The following is a 25,946-nucleotide window of genomic DNA, read 5'->3' as shown; positions in this document are numbered from 1 at the left end:
AACTAACACCTGTTTGTAGCTCTCCGAACTAATGAAATAGTCTGAAATCTAAAAGCTCTCAGATCGAGTCATTGGTGACTTGGTCAAGTCTCCGCTATAGGTTTGGCACACAATTTCATTTAAAATCAAGTAAATGTGTACGAGTATACATGTGTGTGTACATGGTTCGTCTTGAATAGAGTAAAGCTTAATGGGGAGTATAAACAAATCGTGGTAAGCAACTGTTAAGACACAGGTGAGAGCCAACTTTTTAGTCGGGTTTGAGACGTTCGACTGTTAAGTTGTGTTTTCCGTTTAGCGAACAACCAATAGACGCTATCCGAAACGTCAATACAAAAGTGGTAAATGAACGGAGAGAGGGAGGAAGAAACCAAGAATTAACAAACTTGTGTAAACGAGATTTTTTTTTGGCTGTCACTTCGTCTAATAATTCGATATTCGTTCATTCAGTTGATTTGTTGTAAGCCAAAGTTGTGTTAAGTGTATGTGTGTGTGCGTATTTCCGTCTCATATCTACTAAGTCTGTGTGTTCAGGTGGATATTTTGATAACTTTTGACGATACTATCCAGCTTAATAATAAAATTAACAAAAAAAATAACAATAATAATAAAAACACAAGAGAAGCAAAAAATACGACAACAGTCTCAGTCTAGATTGATTCCGGGCTTCGTGGTAAAGAAGTGCATGTTTTGGTGTTTATTGTGCCTTAGCCCCTTTCTACCAAACAAATTTTCAATTTCGATTAATTTTGCAACAAAAAATTCTTTGTAATTCTTGATTAAAAAGGCAAAAACAATAAACAAGGCTATTTTATGGATGTGTGTGAAAAATGTCGAAATAAAATATCGCAAGTATTTGTGAACGTAACTGAAATCTGTTTTGAAGGGATTGCACAAATAAAATAAATACTACTCTCAAATACTTTTGGAATATTGAATAAGATCGTCACAGCATTTCAATCATCCGTCCAACAACTGAAATCAAAAAGACAACACATCAAATCGAGAATATTTTGCAACAATCACAACAAAAAGTGAATTGTAATGTAAGTGCTTCTTCGTGCGCCATTCATTTTGAATTCATTTTTCTTCTAACGTTGTGTTTATGTGCGTATTAGTATCTGTACAGGGTAATTCTATCAAGTCTTTTGGTTTATATGTGTATGCAATCCGCCGCCTTGTCATCCCCACAATATCCACCCACTCTAGCAGGCAAAATACATTTCAGCGGAGCGTATTCATTGCGCACTGTAAGAATTTCAAATATAGTTGCCAGGTTTGCTTATAAATCATATGGATAGAAAAAAAAAACTTCTGATTAATCCCACAATCTGAATGACCATATTTGAGAATAGTTTTTTGTTTGCACGAATATACAATATTTCCAAGGAGAGATTCCACTATTCAATATCTTACACTAAACCTACAAAATTAGTGCTGATAATGTCAGATGTAATAAAATCACATATTTCAAAATGAACCCTCAGGAAAGAAAGTTTTCTTTACTCTAATAATTTTTACGTACGTTAGTTAAATGAACTAAACTAATTTATCGAAATTTTCTATTATTATAAATTTTGTTTTTTGTTAGATTAAATAAGTTTTTATATTTATATTAATATGTGTTCATCTACACATTGTTTCTGATCAAACATGAATCTAGTACTGTCATTTATAAGATGTATCATTTTGTTCTACCAGTTTTACAAATTATTGAATGAATAAATAAAATTTCCTTTACTCGAATAACACTAGTTTACAAACAATTTTTTTTAGAGTATCATCTATAAGACCATGAAGAGAAACCCGACATTTGTTCAATGGTTTATACTTTTCTGGCGGAAAAGGTCCATTGTAAAATAAGATTTTTTTTTGAAAATTTGGCTTTTTCTCATTGATATTTTTTAAACCACTTAACTTATCACAGATCCAATTATACACGATTATTCGTCATCTTAATACCTTTCAGTTAAGTACCAACAACGTATGTCAATGTCACTAAAGACATTCTTGCAATTTTACACTCGAAGTTTTTCCTCCAAACTACAAAATTTTCTTTAACAAGTGAAAAAATTAATTATGTCTAATAAATTTTCTTGAATTTGTCAAAAATATTTACTTATTTTTGTAATATCGGCGTGATGTAATACTTGTTGGAGCGGCAGGCGATGAAATATAAAAACACGTATTTTAAGCTGGAATTTAATTTTTTTTTTTAATTCGTAGATATATGTATGCTAAAATCTAAAAAATATTTATATCAAAACACAATTAATTTTATTTTATTTCATATCAACTTACACTTGTGTTTGAACAAATTTTATTTATTTAAATAATAAAGGATTACATTTTTATACGTCCTATCAATTGCCTGATATCCAAAGGAAAGGAATAGCCAGACTTCCTTTTGTATCTGTCAAACAATTTAATTTATCGATTATCATTTATTGATAATCGATCGATAACTGTTACAATGTCCAGTGTCAACAAAAGTGAATGTAACTGATAGGAATATTCGTTCAACACTATTATTTAGTTTAAATTTTCTAAAAATAATCTAAATTTTCTAAAATTGACCAATATTATTTTTCCAAGCGTGTTCAGTTTTTTTTCAGTGTATAAGACAAATTTCAGTGATATAAAGTTTTTTCCTTGTCCAAAAGTCGATAAACTGTTTTCAAAATTTTCTAAAATTGGCCAATATTATTCTTCCAAACGGGTTCGGTGTTTTTTTTTTTCAGTGTATAAAACAAATTTCAGTGATATAAAGTTTTTTCCTTGTCCAAAAGTCGATAAACTGTTTTATAAAGTGATTCGACTTAAAAATAGTTATCTTTTAATGAAAGAACATTTTGTTTGATCAAGGTCAACTTTGCTTTAATATTTTTGAAATATTCGTCAAAATTAATTAACTTTTTTCACGTTTCACTGTGTCTGTTTTGAACTTTGTATATTGTATATAAAGGTATATTAACAATTTTTAAATCATTTATAATTTTTATATAAATTTAAATAAAATGTTCCTTCAAAAGTTCAAATTTTCTTAAACAACAAAAATATGTATTATTTTTAATAATACAATTTCGAAGATGGAATGTATCGGTCCAGGTTTTGCTATAGCCCTGGTTTTAGAACATATAGATACCATAATATTGGGAATCTCCGATTGGCACGAAATTGGAAATCCAGATTTAATTTTTAGATTTTATTAAGGTAGATACACTCAAAAAAAAGTGAACTCTCTATTTCACTAAAGCCAATTTAACTTTACCTTAGTTCATGGAATTATTATGTTTGGAGAAAGTTGCCTTTACTTTAATAATTTTTTGTTTACGTTAGTTAAATTAACTAAAACCGAGGAAAAAAATATACTCAAATGAAGCATAAAGATTAACTAAATTCGTGTATTCCACAAAATAGTTCAGAATTTCTTTAAATTTGTAAATTTTACCAAAAAGGTGTCCATCATGAACTTCGTATGTCACTAAAGATATTCTTGCAATTTTGAACTCCAAGTTTTTCCTTCAAACTACAAAATTTTCTTTAACAAGTGAAAAAACTTAGTTATGTCTAATAAATTTTCTTGAATTTGTCGAAAAATATTTACTTATTTTTATGACATCGGCGTGATGCCAACGTTTGTAATACTGTTTAGTTAAAATTTTCTACAAATATTCAAAATTTTCTAAAATTAACCGAAAGTTATCTTCCTGGTGGGTTCACTGTTTTTTCAGTGTACCATTAAGCTTATTTTAATTAAATTAATTTAGATTCAAATAAATAAAATTATAATTAACTAACATATACATAATAAAATCTTATTTTTTTTAATTTCTTGTAAGTAACTTTCCATGCAAATAAACATAGTTTTGAGAAAAAATCCTACAACATGACAACACTTACTATATTACAAATTTGTGAAGCAAATTGCATTCAAACTTAGAACCGTCAATGCTCACATACAGGGCATATACTCGTAGACCAAAATATGTTTGTTTCGTACGTTTCATATGAAGCGAAGCAAACACCTTGATGTGAATGCATCCGTTTGCGTGTTTGAAATTTCAAACAGCTTTCAAGAGCTAATGTTGCTGCTTAAAAAAAAATACGTCCATTACGTTAGCATATATCAACGATCAGAACCAACTTCACCACATCTATTATTATATCTCTTGAGACAGACATACTAAGAATGTTGGCTTATTCTTCGGTTATGTCTTGTCGTATGTTGTGTCATCCATCCATTCTCTCTGCCAGTTATACATCGATTTTGAAGTACCGGCACATTCATTTGCAAAGCGAGAACACTGTAGGGGCGAAGTCTTCATACACAAAAACATTGATTGTTGACATTTACTTAGCTACTTACTATGTTTTTGTACATTTTATTTTTATATATATTTGCATAACATCTGATTCAAGGTTGGAGCTGTAGTTCAGGAATTAAGCGCGATTTATTATGGAGCTAAATATAAAATCGACCAACACCTTTTGATAAGAAAGAAGTGCATAGTTTAACAACACCCTAACCTAACTACCGCCTGAGTCCAGATGCACATATGCCTCAAATGTAGTGCTATGAATACTGATTTAATAGATTTGGTTTATTTTAGATCTAGAGATTTGAAGCATATGATTTTCATCGGACTAATTTTTTGACACATAGATATTTATCCGATATAAACTCTTTATAGGATGTTTCCCTATTTAACTTGAGAATTTATTTATTTATATTTATATCCATGCACCCGAAATCGAAATTTTATATTCTTTAAGACTCATAAATTCATATACATCAAAATGGTTAATATTTGGATATATGTATTTTGCAATTTCAGATTCTTTCTCTCACTATTCAATTTTGTATGAATATTTTTGTAAATAGGTATGGGTGTAAGTTTTGTATATACATCCTTTATAAGTTTTCATCCATTTAATAAATTGTATTGAAGTAATTATTCATGTACACAATCTTATAGAAATGCATATAAATCAGCTCATTATTACAGCCTCCCACGCACATCTGTGGAGACGAACAAAAAATGTTTTTCTCCACAAAACGCAAATAAGGGTTTGGTTATAAGCTGTGGAATTATCTTTCTGGTATTCAGGAATTCTGGTGTACTAAACTCTTTGTTAGACACTAATACATACTTATGTATAAATTGCCTTTTTGGTATGCAAAGTACACAGATACATACAAACGATCATTTTGGCACACACTCCTATGACTGGATCCGTTGCAGACTTGTATTTTTTTTTTTTTAATTTTGATAGTGCAGTCGAATTTTTAGTTCCTTATATCAGTAATTTGTTATAACCGCAGCAAAGAATAATGATGATATACTTACACTCAAAAAACAGGAAGAAAAGTTTTCCTTAATTTTAGAAAATGGTAGGTAGTTTTAGGATATTTTAGTTAAACTGTATTAAAGACGCAGGAAAATTTCCTAGTTTGAAAGAAAAAAAAAAATAGAGTTCAAAATCGCAAAAATGTCTTTGGTTCCATACAAAGGTGAAATTTTCAAATGTGAAGAAATTATAAACTTCCCAGCAAAAAAAGCGTCGCCAAAAATGTAATGAAAATGTTCTTTTTGGATCCGGAAGTGGTGCAAAATTGACGCAGAAGCGATGAATTTAACATGGACTTGTCATAGGACGAAAGTCCTCCATTTCAAAAGCCGTTGCACTGAATTTGCATCACTTCTTTAGGTGTGATCCGAATTCAATTTTTTTGGATGTAAATTAAAAATATCTGTAGCATTTTGTCAAATAAATAATTTTTATAATTTTTACTGGATTCTAACGCTTGTCTGAAACGTTTGACCTCAAATATTTTCAAAAATTCACAATTTTTTTAAATTGGATTTAGAATTTTTTTCAACAAAATTTAAATGATTTGTACCATTTTATGAATTCTTACTCTGTTTGTAACCTATTTCAAACAAAAAAGTTAAAATTACCTTTGGAAGAACTTCCAATTTTTTTTGCTGGGTTGTTCATGGTCGATACGAATTTAGTAAATCCATATTCTTCATTTGTGTATAATTTCCCCCTTTTTTAGTTCATTTAACTAACGTACTCAAAAATTATTAAAGTCATGGAAACTTTTTCAAGACATGGTAATTCCATGAACTACAATAGAACTAAATTGGCTTACGAAGTTCTGTTCTGTTCTTAACATTGTTTTAGTTCGTGAAAATTAATTGATTTTAGTTAAATTTTGCCCAATGTGAGAAAATGTTTCTTATTTGAATAATTTTTTGCTTACTTTGATGACGTGAACTAATAATTAGAAAAAAAAAAATTGTATACAAATATAGTACACAATTTTACTAAATAGTTCTATTTTATAAAATAGTTCATATTTTCCTGAAATGGAGAAAGTCTCCTTAAATTGATTTTCTTCCAAAATATAAAATTTACTTAAACAACAGAAAAAATTATTATTTTTAATAAATTTTCTTCAATGTGACAAAAAGTTTTAACGTATTTGTAACATGTTGCAATTAGAAAACTATTTTAGTAAAAATTCTCTAAAAAGGGGGGTTCACTTTTTTGAGTGTTTGGTATCTTAAAATTAAAAATTTTCATTTTATTTTATTTTTTTTATTAAAAATGTGTTGAGGAACAAGAATATAACCAAAAATTCGTTATAATCGTGTTCGTTATAAGCGTAGTAATTTCTATGGAAATCTAAGAAAAATCGTTGGTACTGGTACTGGTTGGTAAACTGTTCATTTTAAGCGGTGTGAGTTATAAACGCGTTTGACTGTATTTTGTATTTCAATCAAACAACACCAAGGTAATCGTAAAAGAATGTGCCTACGTCTCCCATGTGTTTGGAATTTCAATTCGATTTTTGTTAGCTTTTGATTTTGGAAAAAAATCCAGGAATTTTGGTAAGAGTTGTTGTTTGTTTTTTTGTCGTCATGAATCGTATTTGTATCTTTGATTGAAAAGTGAAACCCTTGTTATTAAATAAGTGTAATTTACTGAATTTCATTAGAAAACTGCTCAATAATTTACTTCGCATTTGTAGCTCGATGAATATGAAAAGGATGGTGAAAAAGATGGATTTATAAACCTTATTGGAATGTTTAATGGTTTAAACAGTTATAATGCTTCGAAAACCTCAAAAAATGATGTGATTCGATTTTTATTCTAAGCTTTGGTTTTAATAGTCTAGTTTTATTTAAAAAAATATATTTCAATTTTAACCTTTTGGTCGAAAATGGGATATAATTACATGGATGGTTTGGAATAATGAGTGCTATGATTTTAGTCAAAAATAAATTTCAGCGAATTAAAATTTTGACAATTATTGTTTGGGAATTTTTCTACCCAAAAAGAGCAATTTTACAAAGTATGTCTACACTGAAAAAAAAAAAATTGTCTTGAGGTCAAAGATTTCATGTCTTTAAAATACGAATGCAAATTTTTCTTAGCATAGAAGACGCATTTCCCTAATATAAAGTTTTTTTCCTTGTCCAAAATTTAAAAATGGATATCATAACATGAAAGAAAAACGTTTGGACTAAGACCATCTTGACTTTAATAATTCAGAAAAATTCTTTAAATTTAATGAAATTGTCTTTAAATTTGTTGTCTTTTTGCATCTTGACTACAAAGCAAAAAATTGTTCAAATATAGGACATGTTTTTCAATACTTTATTTTAAAGACGTTTTTTACTTGCAAAATAGCATAATTTCTACTGGAGTCTTAATTTAGAAAATAAAGTTGTCGTTTACTCGTTTTAAAGGACTTTGATAGCTTATGAAGAAAAAAAGCTGAAAAAGCGAAATATTAAAATTTGCTTCCTAGAAGCAAGTACACCAAACCAAAGTTTAAAAGAGAATTGTGTCTTCAAAGTTTCCTTACTTGTATTCTCCGCTTCTTTGGCTCGGAATCAATACCAAATTTTTTAAAGTAAAGACAAAATCTTTGGAAACTGGCATGCTTTTTTTTTCAGTGTAACATGTTATATCTCTCAATTTTATTTTCATGTTACTATTTAGACTTGCCCTAAATTCTTCTATATTCGCTCGGGAATATTCTTAAATATGTTCATTTATAACAGGAAAATAGGATGAAGGAGTTTTGGTCATATATTGGTTTTTATACTATTTTCATTAAGTTTTATTTTCAAATTTAGTGGCCATCTTGGTGCTATTTGATGGACTGTGCGATGTATTCAAGACGAAACAGGCACCAATGTGTTCGCACATAATATTTGAAGGAGATCAGTCACAGACTCCTTTTTTTAATTTAGATAAAAAAGAGTTTTATCTAATGAAATGCTAAGGCAGATTTTTAAATTCAATTTAATTACCAAAATTAAAAGCAAAAAATTGACCCGAAATTCTAAGACAGAATTTTTAAAATGTTGTAAAATTTGATTTTTTCATAATTAATACTAACGATTTTTCTTTTAAAATTTTATGACTTGTTTGTTTTATAAGTCAAAAACGTTGATTTTTAAATGTCTATGCATTTGTTTGTAATATAATCCCTCCAAACATTCTGAGAGTCTTAGGATGATTGATCATTGGAATGACTATTTTAAGACTCCGACTGATGTTCAATTATGGATTAATTATAATCATGAGTAATTTTTTACTCTTTAGTTATTCAAAAATGTGACGTTCTCACTTTTATAACTCATTTTGTAGAATATTTTCTTAATCACTCAAGATTGTGTGATGAAACTCATTAAGACGTAAATTCTTAATCATTTTTGTTTCAATATGCTGATTTCCATATGCGAGAAGCCTAAAAGAATTATTAAAAAGTCATACTTATGATTGATAAATCATCGTTTGTTGTTTGCTTTGGTTTGACAATTTGTATGTCTGAGAAATAGAATACATATTTTTTCGGTTGAATAAAATATGCTAACACAATAAGACTATAAAGGGTGATTCTTTTGAGGTTAGGATTTTCATGCATTAGTATTTGACAGATCACGTGGGATTTCAGACATGGTGTCAAAGAGAAAGATGCTCAGTATGCTTTGACATTTCATCATGAATAGACTTACTAACGAGCCACAACGTCGAATTTTCAGTGAATGGGCCCTAGAAAAGTTGGCAGAAAAACCGCTTTTTTATCGACAAATTTTGTTCAGCGATGAGGCTCATTTCTGGTTGAATGGCTACGTAAATAAGCAAAATTGCCGCATTTGGAGTGAAGAGCAACCAGAAGCCGTTCAAGAACTGCCCATGCATCCCGAAAAATGCACTGTTTGGTGTGGTTTGTACGCTGGTGGAATCATTGGACCGTATTTTTTCAAAGATGCTGTTGGACGCAACGTTACGGTGAATGGCGATCGCTATCGTTCGATGCTAACAAACTTTTTGTTGCCAAAAATGGAAGAACTGAACTTGGTTGACATGTGGTTTCAACAAGATGGCGCTACATGCCACACAGCTCGCGATTCTATGGCCATTTTGAGGGAAAACTTCGGAGAACAATTCATCTCAAGAAATGGACCGGTAAGTTGGCCACCAAGATCATGCGATTTGACGCCTTTAGACTATTTTTTGTGGGGCTACGTCAAGTCTAAAGTCTACAGAAATAAGCCAGCAACTATTCCAGCTTTGGACGACAACATTTCCGAAGAAATTCGGGCTATTCCGGCCGAAATGCTCGAAAAAGTTGCCCAAAATTGGACTTTCCGAATGGACCACCTAAGACGCAGCCGCGGTCAACATTTAAATGAAATTATCTTCAAAAAGTAAATGTCATGGACCAATCTAACGTTTCAAATAAAGAACCGATGAGATTTTGCAAATTTTATGCGTTTTTTTTTTTTTTTAAAGTTATCAAGCTCTTAACAAATCACCCTTTATAATTTTTGATGCATTTTACGGACATGAAACAAAACAATAATTACCATATTTCTTCAAGTTTTTTTTTCCTATTTTATATGTAATTATACAAAATATTAGATAATATAAAAAATTAAAAAAGAAAACATTACACGTAAGGACTCATAAACGAATATTTCTGGGTAATGCAAAATCAATCATAGATACAAATCATTTTGAGGGCACACTTTCTTTATACAGAATACTCATATTTGACTCCAAAATTATATCATACCTATATGATTGATTTAATCAGTTGGAAGAATCATTTGTGAGTCAAATGTTATTGCAAATGTTTGAAGGGATATTATCAAATATTTGTTTATATTTCTATAAATGGCTGAACTTATTTTTTTTTTTAAATTTCAACCCATATATTGTTTTTAAATTTTGTGAATAATTATTTTTTATGTTCGTAGTGATTGATTGTTTTAAACAAGTTTACAATAGTGAATGTAATAGCGAGTTTTGAATCATGAAGTTTATGCCCACATATTGTGGATTTGCTTTAAAAAATCGAAGACTAAGATCGTTTGGGAACTATTTGCATATTCTAAAAAATCTAAACAAACAATCGTAATTTTTTAAATTTAAATTTGGGGAGGAAAATATTTCAGCCAACAGCAAACAGTGTTTTTTGTTCATATTAAAATCAGCATATAAAGTTCTATTTCGCTGTAAAAAACGATTTGTTGATAGACAAAAAGCAATCACTAACCATAAAGTTATTAAATTAAGTATCCTGAACATTCTTTAATAATTGAAACATGTTCGAAATTTGTTACTAAATATACACTATTTTATCAAGGCTTTTGGATTTAAGATTTCTCACAATATTATTAATCGAAATCGCTCGTAGTCTCTCGTTGGCAAATAATAATAGATACAAAGATCGACCTCTAACTCATTGAGTCCTTGATCAATCTCACTTATATTTTGTGTTAAACGACTATCTTATAGGAATAGCTTAGTTGCAAGTTTCAATTCGATCGAAAGACAAATTCCACAAAATAGTCACTTTTGAATCAATAATATAGTCCTCATTTCTCCGTAACAAACTACGGCGAAATGAGACAATCAAACGAAATTCATTGCGAAAATTTGTGTTTATGTTCGTTGTCGTATATTGTTTACAATTCTCAGATTTTTGTTTTGTTGATATGTAGGTCGTCAATAAACAATAATCTTCAATCTTTGTTATGTTCGTAATTTTAAAAAACTTCGAAACTCATTCTTTAAAGTAAAATTTAATTTTTGAAAAAAGTTTGTCTTTACACTCAGAAAAGAGTGAAACTTTAATTGAGTTTATGGAAATTATTATGTTTTACTTAAAATATCTCCAATATGAGAAAGTTTACTACACTTAAATAAATTATTTAATTAAATTTGTGTATCCATATTCATATCTATATTAAGTTAAGTTAAATATCCTAATATTGTATTTTACTCCAATGCGTCCAACACTTTCACATATAAGAGTTCTTCTTGTTGTGTTGGTTTACAAATATAAATAAATAAATAAAAAAAATATTTTCTTGTCTATGTTAGTTTAATGTAGTGAAAAAAAGAAAATTATATACTATATTCGTATTTCCCACAAAACAGTTTAGAATTTCCTCAAATTTGTAAATTGTACCAAAAAATTAATGGCTAACTTCGTATGGCGCTAAAGACATTTTTGAAATTTTCACTCCAATTTTCTCGATTTTTTAACAAGTGAAAAAATAATGATGTCTTCAAAAATTTCTTGAATTTGTGGAAAAATATTTACTTATTTTTTATTGGCGCTTTTAATACAATTTAGTTTTTTTTCTAAAATTAAATTCTCTTTTAAATTTGAGATTTGTGTACTAGATTTTAGAAAATAAAGTACTTAATTCAGAATCGGCTTCACATAAAAAGCTTCCTTAAAATAAAATTTAAAATTGGAATACACTAAAAAAAGTGAACCCTCAATGGCACTGAAGCCAATTTATATCTATTTTAGTTCGTGGAATTATTATGTTTTGTTTCCTTGACTTTAATATTTTTGTAAATGAGCTGCAAAATTATACACAAGTGAAGCATAAATATTTACTAAATTGTTATTCCCACAAAGTAGTTCATAAAATAAAATTTTCACATTTAATCACGAAATTAATTGATCCAATTAATTTTTCGTGTCTTCAATTACAAAAATGATAGTATCAAGCACTGTTTATAAAAAAACTTGATTAAAAAATTAATTGATTTGCTTAGCATCTTTCAATAATTTTTTTAATTATAAAAGGTAACTATTTACAATTGCTTCCTGAATTGACTTGGTGTTTTTAGTTTGATTAACACTTGATTGTTTGAAATAAATGTTTAATCAAAATTAAAAAAAAAAAACTGTCCATCACTTTTTTTAACTGACTTAGTCTTCTTAGTTAATTGTATAATTTTTTAATTAAAAACTTTAAAATGTTCAACCATTGACTACATTAACTTAATGTTTCTATCTTGATTAAAAAGTTAATTGTATCAATTAATTTATTAATTGAAAAAATTTTCAACTTCAATCAACTTTTTAATTGGAACTATTTTGGTGATATTTTTCTGTGTTGAACTTCGTATTGCGTTAAAGACATTTTGGCAATTTGTAACTCCACTTTGTTCCATTATTCTACGAAAACTTCTGTAACAAGTGGAAAACATTTTTATGTTTAATTGGCTTTCTTCAATTTGTTGAAAAATATTTACTTGTTTTTGTGGTATCGGCGCGACATCGCCGTTTGTAATAAAGTTTAGTTAGATATTTCTAAAATAAGCCAAATTTTCTAAAACTAACCAAAAATTTCCTCTCTGGTGGGTTCGCAGTTTTTTGAGTGTACGTTTTAGCATAATGGCCAGGTTACAAAACATATCAAATTTTAGGACTATTTCAACAATATCGAAGATTTGTTAAACATTTTTTGGGACGAACCGACTAAAGTTCAAATTAAAGTTTCTTTTATGTTAAGATACCCATTTTAAAGTCTCCCAACTCTAAGGACAAGACGCATTCGCCTAAAAGTTTAGCGAATTTTGGTAATGGAAAAATCCTTGTGTCGGAGAAATCTTTGTGCCCAATACAATATTTATTTCAATGTGGTTTAAAAATACCACTCAGGTAATAAGGTGGGAATGTAAATAACAGTGAGTCATTTTATTTTCTCCAAGAATAAAACCATGAAATTCTAGTCGATGTTTGCCAAATAAATGACAATAATATGGGCGACAAGAATTTTGTGATTTTTGAACAAACTAATAATTAACACCGACTCCTCACCATCCATCCCGAGTTGAAGTTTTTTATGCCCGTAAACTATGAAAGTGGAATCACTGAGCCACACATAAAAAACCACAATCTGTACAGACCGCATTGACATACGAATTGCTTGATTAATGATCGAGCAGATGTGGTTGTATTTGTTCTCTGATTGGTTACACCAGCTCCACCAGTATAAAGAGTCAAGATTCTGATCATTCGTCAAGTTCCAATGTGGCTAAACAAATAATGGAATTCAATTCTCATTCATCTACTCTGCAGCTCTTCTCCATTCTTTTCCAAATGGCGATGAAAGAATCAATGATGTCATACCACTATATTTGGCTTGGAAAACAACAACAAAAATTAAACAAAGCATCATCTTAAGTAATTTATGACAAGAATATGCGATGACAAAAAAAAATCTGAAAAATATTTAGTTCCATATGTAACCACATAGAAATGAGCAACTAGACAGGGCGACAGGACAGGTGATTTGAGAACGTGACTACTTTTATATACAAATTCGATGATTATTCCATTTGGAATCTGAAACCAAAATTAGAAATAACAGAGTTGCTACACTGAAGAAAAGGTTACCCAGTCCCAAATATTTTGTCTTTAACATACACTGATAATTTTGATATTGTCTTCACATGCTATGTCCTTTAAAAACGTGTTAACATTAATTTCGATATTCAGACTTCAAGTAGCAATTAGGCTATGTTTCAAGCAAAATATGTCTTTACAATAAAGTGTTGAAAGACATTTCCTATTTTTGAATGAATTTAGGCTTTTAAGCCGATACAAAAAGTCAACAAATTTAAAAACAATTTCATTAGTTTTGAAGAATTTTTTCTGAATTATTCAAGTTAAAGATACCCATTTATAAATCGGATTTCTTAACCATAAGAACAAAATGACTTCATTGAAAAGTTATCGACTTTTGGTTAAGGAAAAAAAAATCATATCAATTTAAAAACAATTTCATTAGTTTTGAAGAATTTTTTCTGAATTATTCAAGTTAAAGATACCCTTTTATAAATCGGATTTCTTGACCATAAGAACAAAATGACTTCATTGAAAAGTTATCGACTTTTGGTTAAGGAAAAAAAAATCATATCAATGTATTGCACCTTCTATGGTGGCCAAATTCGGCATTCGTATTATAAGGGCAAAAAATCTTTGGTATCACGACAGTGTTTTTTTCAGTGCACAGTATTAGTCCAAATGATTGCGGTTTGATTTGAGTATCCCGAAAGTTGACGAGATGTCGACCTCCATTGAAGTAGTTTAGTTTTGATTTAAAATAAAGACTGTTTTAGAGAGCATCCCAGCTTCAAATCTAGGTCTATTAAATTAAAATTAGGATGCATCCCAGAAAAAAATACTTCAGCAGTAAGAGTTTAGTTGCGCTTTTTGGTATACAATAAAGTAGGCGGTGGATCCACACTGCATGTATCGGTGGCAATAACGTAAAGGAGTAATCAAACTAGTTTATGATCATTCGTTTAAGTTATTGCAACCAATTCAGGTAGTGCTGTTTTCCTTCATACCAACAATGCTATAAAATAGGAAACTCAAGATTATATATCAGCGCTATGTAGAAGTTGCTCTAAATCGGGACATCGCCCACAAAAATCAGCGCTGATTCGGTAGTTTTGTAAGCCTATCTCCATTACAATCCTGCTGAAATATTGCTCCATTTTTTGCTGAGATACTTCATTTCAGGAATTTTTCATATTCCTTTTGCGATACATTAACAAAGCTATTTGCGAACAAAAAAAGGCTTCAAAGTAAAAATTTGTCTTAATTTGAAAAAAAAACCAGGGAGAGCCAGTAATAAGCCTCAAAGTTTTTGATTGGTATCTTTGAAGAATTTCTACGTTGGAATTGCTGGCAGTACCCCATAATTGAATTCCGTAGGTCCATATTGGTTATAAAATTGTTTTATAGAGCAGAACTTTTCATTTCATTTTTTTTCATTGATGCTAACAAAGAATGTTCTCTCATGTAAATATGACTTTAAAAGCAGATAAAATGGTGAGGGTAACAAATGCTTAAGTTTGTACAGCAATCCTTGATGCCAAACTCGATCAAACGCTTGCTGAACATCTAAGAAGACTGATGAACATTATAGTTTTTTCTCTAGGGCATTTCTAATTACATTAACCACTCTATGGCACTGCTCGGGAGTTCCATGTCCCTGTCGAAATCCAAATTGATGATCAGGTAATATATTGAATGATTCAAGAACTGGAGATAATCGCTTCCGGAAGAGTTTTTCAAACAATTTCGAAAGTATGGGCAGCAGGCTAATAGGTCTATACGAAGTTATTATGTTTTCGGGTTTACCAGGTTTTGGTACCATAATAATCTTGGCACATTTCCACTTATCAGGGAAATAACTTAATCTTACAATTGAGTTAAATATTACTGTGAGTAGCACCACTCCTTTCTTTGGAAGTGATTTAACAACTCGTCCATCTATCAGGTCATATCCAGGTGATTTATTTTTGAGCTTTCTAATCTCCGTTTTAACTTCTCGAATGCTAAAGGGTTTAATGGGTAGGTCCATCTGACAGGTTGAATCAAGAAAATCTGAGACTTCTTTTGCTTGAAGACTATTGCAGAAGGAAAAGGGTTTAAACGTTTCTTCTAAATGTAATTTAAAAGCATTCGCCTTGCTTTCGCTCGATCTACACCAAACACCATCCTTGTTTCTTATAGGAACATTTCGCTTCTTCGGCCTCTTGAGATATTTTGTTGCACTCCATAGCCTGTGTTCATTGTTATTGCTATTTACGTTCAAGCTGCTTAGAAAGTTCTTTATATTTTGATTTTTCATTTCTTTAAGCCGTTTCTTTAGAAAGTTTGAGGAACGATTAAAATTCGTTTTATCTCTTGGATTTCTTGTTCTATGCCAAACTCTACGAAGCCTTCTTTTATTTCTTAATAATTTCCGTATTTCAGAAGTTATGAAATAGATAGCCTACTGTTTGTCTCTGGAGTGGATATATCAGCCGCTTCTTTTATCAAATCTGTAAAGTACCCAACTGCATCGTCCAATTGCCTCCCATTTTTTAATTCTATATTTAAATTAATTTTTTCATTAATGATTTTTCATTGAAATTTGCTTAATGTTTTGTAGAAAAATAGATTGCAAATAAACAGAATTATTAAAAAAAAATTGAAAAAAAAACTTAACACTAGGATTCAACTTCTCTTCTTCATAATTCAATAATTTGGTTACGATTAACTAAAACTAACTTTCTTTACAATTAGGAAAATTTAAAGGGAAACCAATTTCAATGATAAGTATCCCCATTTTTACAAAAAAAAAAAACTCTGATATTTCTTTTATAAAACTTCTTTATTGTAAAGATATTTGTTCTTAATGCAAAGTAAATTGTGTTTCTTAGACTTGTGGGTACACAATCTTCAATATTAGGCCAATATGATTTTCAGTGTATTATGTGCGATACAAGTAGGAATATATGTTAAAGTCCGTTAAAACGACGGAGCATTTTCGTTACCTACCCCAAAACAAAAAGAAAATAAACAGCTCTCACGTTATAACAAATAAAACTTCGAGTGTGGTCGGTAATTATAACTCGGCATTGAATTACAATAGAATACCATCTTACGTTGTTATGGAATCGAACATTTACATTATTTGACTTTTGGTTTTATGTAACAGCTTCGGCTTGAACTGCATGTAAATTTTCGTATTAGCCTAGAAAAATTTTTATGCATTTGACATTGGCTAGCATAAGCCAACAATTAAATTATTTGGCTGAGCTTTCAATGTGGCTTGTTCAGATTTTTGATTGTGAACTGAAGTGCCTACAATTGAGGGAAACTATTGACGAGTTCATGTCCGGAATATGTTATATTTACTTCAACTTTGTTTCGGCGTAGACTATGTCATAATTTTACACTATCTTTGATATTTAAAACTTTTGATTTATTGAAAATGTCTTCATTCATTACCAAACAACAAAGAGGGCGATACAATTTGCCAATATTAATATTGCGGAATTTTTGAAATTTGTTTTTTTTTTCTTCGTACTCTTTTGCATTTTTATTGGCATTCGAATAGTTTTGACGACGTGAGTTCCAATAAATATCGTTTACAACCGTCTAAATGCCGTTAAATAATGCAAAAAAATATAGCTTAGTATTTGAGTGTTACGAATCTTGGGTACACTTCCTAGTGGACACTGTCAAAACAATCTTTTAGGAATCGTGGTGATTAATTTTTATTTTATTTATTTACTACATAATGATTGGTATAAAAATCTGTACTCTAGGTCGGGTTGAAGTATACACGCAAAGAAAAAAACGTTTGGAAAACGTGTACCGAAAACGTTTTTCTTTTGTTAGAGTTTTTTGAACTGCTTCGAAAATTTTAAACTTGTATCACCAAAAAAATTCGTTTGTTACAAAATTTTTATTTTTTCAATAAAAAAAGTTATTTTTGAAACAACAACACAGTCCATTTCGTTTATATCAAACACTGTTCTTTTCTGACTTTAGGTCTTTAATAAGACACATTTTACAGTTCAAAATTTAATATAGTACAATGTAATGTTGAACATTTTTCGGAATCTTCCGAACATATGTGGAATATACACGCAAAAAAATAATTATTTCCTCCCAAACGAAATTTTAGACAAACAAAGTTCGTTTCTCATTTGCTTTTCGCTGTAAGGAAGTGTATTTGGAAGAAAAGTATATACTTTTTGTGATAAACGTTTATTCTTTTCCAGGATGTAAAAACAATTTCATAAAGACTAACTCAAAAAAAAAACATTGTTTTCTTGCTAATTGCATTTTCCCTCACATCTTTCTCACATCTACGAGGTTTTTTAGTTCTTAACACCTTTTCCTGTTATACCGACAATGTAGAAGAAATTATACGATTTTATAAATTTTTAAATTTTTTTACCTTTCGCCTGGACGGAGAATCGAACCGCGGACCATGCACCTTGTAAGCCAACACACTAACCACTGAGCTATGTAGCTGTTATGGTCATCAATAGATAATTATCCATATAAATTATATTTATGTAGCATAGCTTGCGACGCCCACGAACCGAATAAACAAAGTTTATTTAACAGAAACAAACATTTAGTTGGGCACCGTGGAGCAGTGGTTGCTACGTCCGACTTGCATGCCAAGGGTCGTGGGTTTGATCCCTGCTTCGACCACAGTTTTTTTTTTGTTTTTTTTTTTACATATATTCCAGATATGTTCGGAAGATTCTGAAAAAATGTTCAACAATACATTGTACTATATTAAATTTTGAACTGTAAAATGTGTCTTATTAAAGACCTAAAGTGAGAAAAGAACAGTGTTTGATATAAACGAAATGGACTGTGTTGTTGTTTCAAAAATAACATTTTTATTGAAAAAATAAAAATTTTGTAACAAACGAATTTTTTTGGTGAAAAAATTTTAAAATTTTCGAAGCAATTCAAAAAACTCTAACAAAAGAAAAACGTTTTCGGTACACGTTTTCCAAACGTTTTTTGTATGTAAAAAAAAACAACAAAAAACTTTGGTCGAAGCAGAGATCGAACCCACGACCCTTGGCATGCAAGTCGGACGTAGCAACCACTGCTCCACGGTGCCAAACTAAATGTTTGTTTCTGTTAAATAAACTTTGTTTATTCGGTTCGTGGGCGCCGCAAGCTATGCTATATAAATATTACTTATGACCATAACAGCTACATAGCTCAGTGGTTAGTGTGTTGGCTTACAAGGTGCATGGTCCGCGGTTCGACTCTCCGTCCAGGCGAAAGGTAAAAAAATTTTAAAAATTTATAAAATCGTATAATTTCTTCTACATTGTCGGTATAACAGGAAAAGGTGTTAAGAACTAAAAAACCTCGTGGATATGAGAAAGATGTGAGGGAAAATGCAATTAGCAAGAAAACAATGTTTGTTTTTTGAGTTAGTCTTTATGAAATTGTTTTTACATCCTGGAAAAGAATAAACGTTTATCACAAAAAGTATATACTTTTCTTCCAAATACACTTCCTTACAGCGAAAAGCAAATGAGAAACGAACTTTGTTTGTCTAAAATTTCGTTTGGGAGGAAAGAATTATTTTTTGCGTGTAGGTGAAATATAGGTCGACCTAGCCAATGTATAGCTCTCAAATAGTCCGATCTGAAGTCCTGGTTTCTTGAGCGTCAGCCAGAAATTGGTAGGTACTGTCGCTATTTTGTCTTAAGCAACCAATGAAAAAGTTCTCATTAGATTAATGTGGAACGCCGTTCGGACTCGGCTATAAAAAGAAGGTCCCTTGTCATTGAGCTTAACATGGAATCGGGCAGCACTCAGGGATAAGAGAGAAGTTCATCAATGTGGTATCACAATGGACTGAATAGTCTAAGTGAGCCTGTGACATTGGGCTGTCACCTAACCTAACATTACCTACCTCGTGGGAAAATTGAAAAAAATTGTACTCCACATTTTAAGTTTTTCACAATGAGTTGTTAAAACCAGGAATACTTAATGTCCTGGTGTACTTTTTAACTGCACTTCACGAAATTACACCTTCTCATAGAAGAAAAAATTAACTAAACATAAAAAAATTTGGCGCCAAATCATGACCATTTTAACTATACAGTAGTTCATTCTTACTATTATTAGGTATCATACGAACATTTTTTTCTGCGTTAGTTCATCCTGAACTTATTTGTACGCTCAATGAACTTTATACCCACGTTTAGTTCATAGACATACTTAAAAAAACGAAATTTTCATTAGGCTGTGGAAAAGTTCGGACCAAATAATAAAATTTAACTACAAACAAATAATTTTTTTTGCAACAAAAATAAGTTAAATTAGATGTACTTATGCCAAAGCTTTATCCAATTCTCGAAATATTTGTTAATGCCAATTTCCAGGAAAGCAGTCAATGAGAGTACACTCAAAAAAAAATTACTTGGATCCAAAGATTTTAACCTTCCCTTAAAGATTTTGGTATTGATTCCGAGCCAAAGATGCGGCTTCTTTAAAATAAAGACATTTTTAGCGACTTATCTGGCTTTAAATCAAGGACCAATAAAATTAAAATTAAGATACAGATCTCATTTATCAAATTTTCATTCTCTTTTCGCGGTTTATTAATAAAGGTATTCACGTACAAACAAATGGCAGTTTAAAAATCCAAATTATAACGGATACTTCAAAGTAAAAAATGTTTTCTTAATTCCAAAGAAACTTTAAACTAAAGATGCTAAATCCTCAAAATAAATCTTAGCCTATATTGAAGCGATCTCATCTTAAATGTAAAGTTTCAATATTTCAGTTAATTTAAGGACAATTTCTTTAAATCGAAAATGTGTTTCTTTACTTTAAGGAAAATTAGCCTTAGTTCAAAGACATGGGACTTTAACGGAGGGACGCAAATTTACAAAATTTGTGTTCTAAATTTAATAAAAAAAAATTTAAAGCAAAGATTATAAATTTGAATTTCATTAAATTTTTATTATTTTAAAGAAATTTGTCCTTAATATTTTATAAATTCCTAATATCCTAATTTTAAGTTGCGTAATCTTTAATATCACGTAAATGTTTTTTTTCAGTGTAGGGATTAAATTTTAATTTCTTAAATGGGTCACTTGAGTTTTTTGAATAACCAGAGCTAAATCAAGCGAATAAGGTGCACCCAGAAAAAATGACCCCTTCTTTAAGTTAAAATGAACTCATTGTGAAGAAAGTTGAACTTCGTATAGCGCCAAAAACATTTTTATTTGTTTGAACGATGTGATTTTCGTAGAAATTAGGAATAATGCATTCCATATATTAGTTAACATTTTCCTATATTTATATACCACTATACTACAGAATGAAAAAATTTAACTAATTTGAATTCATATATGGAATGATTTTATTGAAATTTTTCATTCATTTCGACAAATCTTACACATTTGTGGTAAAACTTTTACTTCATAATTAGAACTGCTTACCTTCGTTTTTAAATACAATTTTATTTATTTCTATAAGCAATTTTATCTTCAATAAAAGACATGTTTTATTAATATATTGAATATATTTATTAAGAATCAACAGCATCGAAATATTAGTTTATTATTCCACTATTTCCAATTTCCGTGTGATATTATCAACTGTAAAACACACTTTTTCTTCTTCTTGTACTTTTCACTTTTAATAAGTTGCTGCCTCCTTTTACAATTTCAATACCTACAAATTGCGTAGAAACTTCATCTAAACACTGCCATCCACAATCGAATTACTTAAGTTGCGGTAACGCTTGCCGATGGCAAGGTATCTTAAAACCTCCTAACACCATCTTTTAAATTGTATAGAATAAAAATTTATAGAAATAAAATTTTCACACAATTTTCTGTAGAAATAAAAATGTTGACAAAATTTTCTATAGAAAGACAATTTTGACAAAAATTTCTACAGAAATAAAATTTTAACAAAATTTTCTATAGAAATAAACTTTTGACAAAATTTTCTATAGAAATAAAATCTTGGTAGATTATTTTTGGCTCGAGTGGCAACCATGATTATGAACCGAATAAAATTTGAACAAAATTTTCTATAGAAATAAAATTTTGACAATGATGAAAATTTTATTATTAACCGAATAAAATTTGAACAAAATTTTCTATAGAAATAAAATTTTGACAAAATTTTCTATAGAAATAAAATTTTGACAAAATTTTCTATAGAAATAAAATTTCTATAGAAATAAAATGTTGGTAGATTATTTTTGGCTCTAGTGGCAACCATGATTATGAACCGATATGGACCAATTTTTGTGTGATTGGACCAATTTTGGTATGGTTGTTAGCGACCACATACTAACACCACGTTCCTAATTTGAACCGGATGGGATGAATTTTGCTCCTCCAAGAGGCTCCGGAGGTCAAATCTGGAGAATGTTTTATATGGGGGCTATATATAATTATGGACCGATATGGACCAATTCTGGCACGGTTGTTAAAGATCATATACTAACACCATGTTGCAAATTACAACCGGATTGGATGAAATTTGCTTCTCTTGGAGACTTCGCAAGCCAAATCTGGGGATCGGTTTATATGGGGCTATATATAATTATGAACCGATGTGGACCAATTTTTGCATGGTTGTTAGAGACCATATACAAATATCATGTACCAAATTTCAGGCGGATCGGATGAAATTTGCTTCTCTTTGAGGCTCCGCAACCAAAATCTGGGGATCGGTTTATATGGGCGCTATATATAATTATGGACCGATGTGGATCAATTTTTGCACGGTTGTTAGAGACCATATACCAATACCATGTACCAAATTTCAGCCGGATCGGATGCAATTTGTTCCTCTTTGAGGCTTCGAAGCCAAATCTGGAGATCGGTTTATATGGGGTCTATATATAATTATGGACCGATGTGGACCAATTTTTGCATGGTTGTTAGAGACCATATACCAACATCATGTACCAAATTTCAGCCGGATCGGATGAAATTTGCTTCTCTTTGAGGCTCCTCAAGCCAAATCTGGGGATCGGTTTATATGGGGGCTATATATAATTATGGACCGATGTGGACCAATTTTTGCATGATTGTTAGAGACCATATACCAACACCATGTACCAAATTTCAGCCGGATCGGATGAAATATGCTTCTCTTAGAGGCTCCACAAGTCAAATCTGGGGATCGGTTTATATGGGGGCTATATATAATTAAGGACCGATGTGGACCAATTTTTGCATGCTTGTTAGAGACCATATACCAACACCATATACCAAATTTCAGCCGGATCGGATGAAATTTGCTTCTCTTTTAGGCTCCGCAAGCCAAATCTGGAGATCGGTTTATATGGGGGCTATATATAATTATGGACCGATGTGGACCAAATTTTGCGTGGTTGTTAGAGACCATATACCAACACCATATACCAAATTTCAGCCGGATCGGATGAAATATGCTTCTGTTAGAGGCTCCACAAGCCAAATCTGAGGGTCCCTTTATATGGGGGCTATACGTAAAAGTGGACCGATATGGCCCATTTTCAATACCATCCGACCTACATCGATAACAACTACTTGTGCCAAGTTTCAAGTCGATAGCTTGTTTCGTTCGGAAGTTAGCGTGATTTCAACAGACGGACGGACGGACGGACGGACGGACGGACGGACGGACGGACATGCTTAGATCGACTCAGAATTTCACCACGACCCAGAATATATATACTTTATGGGGTCTTAGAGCAATATTTCGATGTGTTACAAACGGAATGACAAAGTTAATATACTCCCATCCTATGATGGAGGGTATAAAAATCATAAAACATTTTTGTTGCAAAAGGTTAGCGTCACTGAATATTACCTGTTAATTGAAGATTCCAAAATGAAGACAAATGAAAGGGTTGTTATTCTGCTGGTGTTTTCTTTCTTTATACACTATGATAGAATTATTTAGAAAAACGAAAATTTTTCTCACTAATTTAAAATAACAAGTATTTTATATATTTTATTTGTTATTTATTATATTATTTTACCATATTATTTTTTGACAATCTCTCCGTATACCAAAATAACGCGATTCCAACTAAAAAAACAACCGACGCGCAAATATATCGATTACACCCACGCGCAAACACATCGATTACGATGACAGGTATCGATTACAAGTAAACAATAGAAATTTAGGAAAATTTCCTATATTCTAACAAGTGTGTTTCCTTAAGTTTTGAAAGGATTGCATACTTCTTAGTACGAATGAACTAAAATATTTTTCTATGCCAAGTGTTGTTCGTATGTATGAAAAACTTTCTATTATAAAGGAAGTCGCAATTATCATTTTATAAGAAATTTTACTAATTTTGAGGAAACTTGGTTTTAGTTCGGTTTTTGTTTATTTTTACGAATGCTTTGTTATCGGTGAATAAAATTTTCTTTTTCAGTAGTAAATTCTTATACCCAGCGAAGAAAATAGTATGAGTAAAATTCCATGCCTTATTCTAGTTAATGAAATATTCCTAACTGCTTACAGTTTAGGATTTTTTTACTGAAACGAGTAAATTTTATTATTTTTCACAAAAATTTACCTTAATGGAAATAAAATGGATAAACTATATTGATGAAAATTTTTTCCTTTAGTTTCGAAGGCACTTTTTTCTGGGTGTGATTATTGAACGAAGTTTTGGGGAACAAACTCACGAATAAATAATACGTTATGCGACAGATGTGCAAAAAATGGGCCTACCATAAATATTGATTTTAGACCCCATAAAATATATACCGATCGACTCAGAATCACCTCCTGAGTCGATCTAGCGCTTGGTGTCCGTCCGTCTGTCCATGTATTTGTTGTTCACAGGATTCCGGTCGCAATTATTAACCGATTTGGATGAAATTTGGTACAGGGTGTTTTTTTGGGCACAAGGACGAACGGAAGAAATCGGATCAAATTTAGATATAGCTCCCATATATATGTATCGCCCGATTACCACAAATGGAGTAACGTTGCGTTTTTTCCAAACCGATCGTCATCAAATTTTGCACATAGTAAACTTTTTCATCACCCTTTAAGTCTGCAAAATTTCATCGAAATCGGTTCAGATTTAGATATAGCTCCCATATATATGTATCGCCCGATTTTGCCAAATTTGGCCGTAAAACCCTTATTTATCAACCGATCGTAGTCAAAGTTGGCTAAATGTAATATTCTATAGCTCTAACTGTATGTTCGAAATTTCATCGAAATCGGTTCAAATTTAGATATAGCTCCCATATATAGGTATCGCCCGATTTTGCTAAATTTGACCGTAAAACCCTTATTTATCAACCGATCGTAACCAAGGTTGGCTAAATGTAATCTTCTATAGCACTAACTGTATGTACAAAATTTCATCGAAATCGGTTCAAATTTAGATATACCTCCCATATATATGTATCGCCCGATTTTGAAAATTTTGCCCCTAATAACCTTATTTTTGACCATAGGGGCCTCATTTTTTAACTGATCCTACTCAAATTTTACACAAGGTAACCGTCTGTGGTATCATTCATACCTGCAAAATATTATACAAATTGGTTCAGATTTAGATATAGGTCCCATATATAAGCTTCGCTTGATTTTGTCATATTTGGCCATAATACTCTTATTTATTAACCTATGTTATTCGAATTTCAAATTTTGATGCACTAGCTCATCGTATTCAGACTTACATGTAGCTCTTACATAATAATATTGCCCGATTTTTACAAATTTGGATTTATTACCCACAACTAATTGACCGATTTCCTCTTTTTTAATAATGGACTCAATATTAGTGGCATACTAACTCTTTAGGTGCAAAATAAACTATAGCTCCTAATATTAGACATTTCTGATCAGATTGTGACAAGACTCTCATAAACATGTACCCCCCATTATGTTCTTAAATATGGAAATCTCCAAAACCTATACCAATGGTACCCCACAAATGCTTATCACAATGGACTGAATAGTCTAAGTGAGCCTGAATCTTAATCGGGCTGCCACTTTAACCTTAACCTACTAGTTCAGTAGGGGTGGTTTAGGGTATGATATAGTCGGCCCAGTCCGACTTTTTCTCACTTGTAATGAATGGCTTCGCCTAAACGACGAATAACACTCAAATAGTATTCTTTGTATTGTCCCCAATAGTAAGTATTCCATACAAAAATTGGTGCCCATCGGTCAACAGGTGCACATAGGTCCTAAAGGTTTATTTTTCATCCCATCCCGCTGAAATTCGGTACATGATGAAGGTTTTCACCCTCAAGCAATCATACAAAATTTGTTTCGT

The 25,946-nt window shown here is 30.8% G+C and overlaps 1 protein-coding gene across 3 annotated transcripts in view; it reads left to right on the top strand.

Moving 5' to 3' along the window:
• Nucleotides 1-264: 264 nt before the first annotated feature.
• Nucleotides 265-25,946, top strand: part of nahoda (DOMON-like domain-containing protein nahoda) — a 167,747-nt gene continuing 142,065 nt past the window's right edge. For 2 of the 3 annotated variants that reach the window (XM_075309392.1, XM_075309394.1), the window contains exon 1: nt 265-1,046. The gene's annotated coding sequence lies outside the window, so the exon portion shown is untranslated. The remainder of the gene's footprint in view (nt 1,047-25,946) is intronic. The other variant, XM_075309393.1, reaches the window with a different exon arrangement.

Source organism: Haematobia irritans, chromosome 5 (assembly GCF_050003625.1).
Source record: "Haematobia irritans isolate KBUSLIRL chromosome 5, ASM5000362v1, whole genome shotgun sequence".
Taxonomy (NCBI): Eukaryota; Metazoa; Arthropoda; class Insecta; order Diptera; family Muscidae; genus Haematobia; species Haematobia irritans.
Note: the sequence above shows the minus strand (reverse complement) of the source record. Positions and strands in the feature narration are given on the sequence as shown.